Source organism: Pseudorca crassidens, chromosome 17 (assembly GCF_039906515.1).
Source record: "Pseudorca crassidens isolate mPseCra1 chromosome 17, mPseCra1.hap1, whole genome shotgun sequence".
NCBI classification, from domain to species: Eukaryota; Metazoa; Chordata; class Mammalia; order Artiodactyla; family Delphinidae; genus Pseudorca; species Pseudorca crassidens.
This window is the reverse complement of record NC_090312.1, coordinates 36,542,333-36,546,065: the sequence shown is the minus strand read 5'-3', so window position 1 is coordinate 36,546,065 and position 3,733 is coordinate 36,542,333. Positions and strand designations below refer to the sequence as shown.

General features: G+C 48.1%; 1 pseudogene; it reads left to right on the top strand.

Annotated features, from left to right (window-relative positions):
• The first annotated feature begins 1,042 nt into the window (after positions 1 to 1,042).
• On the top strand, positions 1,043 to 3,313 carry LOC137210023 (transcription factor-like 5 protein pseudogene; annotated as a pseudogene).
• The last annotated feature ends 420 nt before the right edge of the window (positions 3,314 to 3,733 follow it).

Sequence of the window (3,733 nt, the reverse complement as noted above, 5' to 3'; positions counted from 1 at the left end):
CTATGGTCTGAATGTTTGTGTCCTCCCAAAATTCACATGTTGAAATCCTAACCTCCAAGGTGATGGTATTAGGAGGTGGAGACTTGGGAGGTGATTAGGTCATGAGAATGGAGCTCTCACAAATGAGATTAGTGGCCTCAGAAAAAGAGAACCCAGAGAGCTCACTTGCCCCTTTTGACATTTAAGTTTACAGTGAGAAGACAACCGGTTGTCTAGGAGGAAACAGGCTCTCACCAGACACTAGTGCCTTGACCTCGTACTTCCCAGCATCCAGAACTGTAAGAAATAAATTAATTTTCTTTATAAGCCACTCAGTCTGTGATATTTGTTATAGCAGCCTGAATGGACTAAGACACCATGGAAGTTCCAAAACCTGCAAATGTAACTCACCAGTTAAATTTGTGTCCCTGAGGTTACTGAGCAGGAATAATTGTTGAATGGGGCTAACTAGCCTTCTAGAAATCTCTTCTCAATGTGGCTGTGTGGTTCTCAGGGATGACTTGATCTCATTTAATCATCGCCTCTACCCTCTGGAGTAGTGAAATGACATCACTGCTGCTCACCACTCTGTCAGGTCCTCCTGTCTTTCTGGCAGGGAGGATTATGCTTCCTTTCCCCCTTTAAACTAGGCTTAGCCATTTAACTTGCTTTGGCCAATGAAATGTGAGTCACTTTTGCACGGAAGCATTTAAACTCTCTTCCCCTGCTACAGTGATCTTGGAAGCACATGTTGGTATAGAGGTGCCTTAAGACCAACGCACCCTGGAAAGAAGAACCAACTCATGGAGAACAGCTGCCCTGGAGAATCACTGGACCCACGGCTCTACTATGGAATTGCTGGACTTTTTGCGTGAGTGAGAAATAAACTGTAGTGGTATTAAGCAGCTGAGATTTGGGGGTCTTTGTTACTGCAGCATAAAATAGCCTATACTTTCTGATACCAGTAAATATTATTACCTTAATTTAGAGATAAAGAAATGGTAGAGCCCGCCCGGCCTAGCCCCGCCGGCCCGTACGCGCGCCCCACGCCGTTGGCGCCGGCATGTCGGGCCCCGGACAGCCGGAGCCGCCGCAGGCGGGCGGGCCGGCGGGCCCCGAGAGCGCGGACGCGGCGCTGGGCGAGGCGGGGCTGAGTTTCACGACCACCGACCTGAGCCTTGTGGAGATGACCGAGATCGAGTACACGCAGCTGCAGCACATCCTCTACTCGCACATGGAGGCGGCGGCGGCCGACGGCGAGCTCGAGACGCGCCTCAACTCGGCCCTCTTGGCGCGGAAGGCGGGGGTCTTCGCGGCGTCTGGGCGCGCGGCGGCGGGAGGCGCGCCGCCCGTGTACCCGGTGCTGTGCCCGCCTGCGCTGGCCGATGGCGGCTTCGCGGGCGCCAGCCAGTGCCTGGGCCACATCGACTTCCAGGAGCTGCGCATCATGCTGCTGAGCGAGGCGGGCGCGCCCCCCGCCGCCGAGAAGACGCCGGGCGCCGATGGCCCGGGCGCCGGCGCACGCCGGCCCAAGGCGCCCGACGGCGCCGGCAAGGAGAAAGTGGAGGGCGCGCCCGAGGCGCGGGCCAACTCGGCCGTGCGCGTCCGCCTGGAGGACCGCTTCAACAGCATCCCAGCCGAGCCCCCGCCAGCCCCGCGCGGCGCGGATGCCCCCGAGCCCGGCATGGCGCTCAACAATTTGGTAACTCTTATTCGCCATCCATCCGAATTAATGAATGTTCCTCTTCATCAGCAACAAAACAAATGTACAACATTAGTGAAAAATAAAACTGCTGCTGCAACTACTGCTCTGCAATTTACATACCCTCTGTTTACTGCAAATAGTTGCTCTACTAGTGGAAATTCTAATCTTTCACAAACACAGAGTTCTAGTTCTAGTAACTTATGTTCTGTACTTGAAGCTACCAAGCATCCAAGTTTTGCCTGAGCAGGTTTGGATTAAAGTAGGAGAAGCGCTATGTAAACAAGCAATAAATAAGAGGAGTCGGAGTAGGGTACGTCAGTTGGACACAAACATAGAACGAAGAGCCCTTGGAGAGCTCCAGAATGTGGGTGAAGGCTCCACAGCAGCGCAGGGTGCTTGGCAAGTCGGTGGAGTCGTCCCAGGCCACCCTCGGGGAGCAGACCCAGAGCGGGCCCCAGCGGGGCAGGTCCCAGCGCAGGGAGAGGCACAACCGCATGGAAAGAGATAGAAGGCGCAGAATCCGCATTTGTTGTGATGAGTTGAATCTTTTAGTCCCGTTCTGCAACGCCGAGACCGATAAGGCAACGACTCTGCAGTGGACCACAGCGTTCCTGAAATATATTCAGGAAAGACATGGAGATTCTCTTAAAAAGGAATTTGAGAGTGTATTTTGCGGTAAAACTGGCTGAAGGCTAAAGTTGACCAGACCAGACTCCTTGGTGACGTGTCCCACACAGGAGAGTACAGAGTAGCCCAGCTATGGAGATCAAGTGACTGGATGTGAACACTAATGCCTGGGAAGTAAACGGCTGTTCCTTCGTGACCCATAAACATTTCCTAAGACCCTGGAACTCAGCTCTGATAGTCTAACTCTAAAGGAACATGATTCAGCTGATGGGACTCCAGTGGGGACTTTGAAAGCACATTTTGTAAAAATATTTATCTAAAACAAAATGCTTACCGATTAATGTCCTCTTAGACCATTTGGGGAGGAAGACATCTTGACAATTAGTAAGTAATTTTTCAATTATCTGTCTGATTCCATCATGTTTTCTTAACATGATAACTTGAAAAATTAACATCCTTTGTAATTTCTTTAGTCTTAGAAGGTCCATTGCTTTTTACTTATTTTATTTACATTTTAAATAAGCCCCCTTAGCAACTAGAACAAGTTAAATTGTTCTTAACTATAAGTAGTTTGGACATTTTATTTCATTTGTTTATCGCTTCCCCTTGTAATGATTTCTAGCTGCATAGAACTGTATTGCAAAATGCAGTCCTATTTTAAACCTTTCTGCTAGAAATTTTCCAGAGATCTCCTTTAAAGGTACTTTTGTCCATAAATGAAATATTGTCACGGTAGATTGCTTCAATGCCCTCATTTTCATATTGAGAGTCATTACTTTCTGTGTAATAAACTGTAGTGTTTGGAACTGAGTTTTTCAAATGAGTGGCTTTATTTATTACAATAGATAATACCAATAGACTTTAGTGCAATACAGTCACTTTCAATAAATACTGTCAATGGGAGATAGTTAAATGTTTGTACACAAAGGAGGCAGGTAAATCAGACGAGACCTTTGTATGGAAGGGATACTGTACATTAAATTCTTTATTTTTTTTGTAATACTGTGGCCAGTCATTAATCTGAAGATTTCATATATCGTTTTGTTTCCTAGCTATAGATCACCAGAACACTGAAGAATAAATATTTGAAAGTGAAAGTGACCAATGATTGTTTCTTTAATCACCCTGTATTTAGGATATAAGTCGTATGTTGCAGACTTCCACAGACTATGAGTTCCAAAGAGATCAGATTAACGTCAATCTCCAAAATACAGTGGTCCTGAGCCCCCAGCTGCTTGGCTGCAAGCCCATAGGCCTTGTCCCCGCCCTCACTCTGTTCAATTCTCCCAGTTACTTGTAGGAACCCCTATGTGCCCTCAAACCAGACTGTCTGTTGCTGGCAGTCACCATGGACTGTCCAATGTTACTCCTCTTATGCTCCAAATCCCACTCATTACTGTTCACTGCCTGAGATGCCACTGA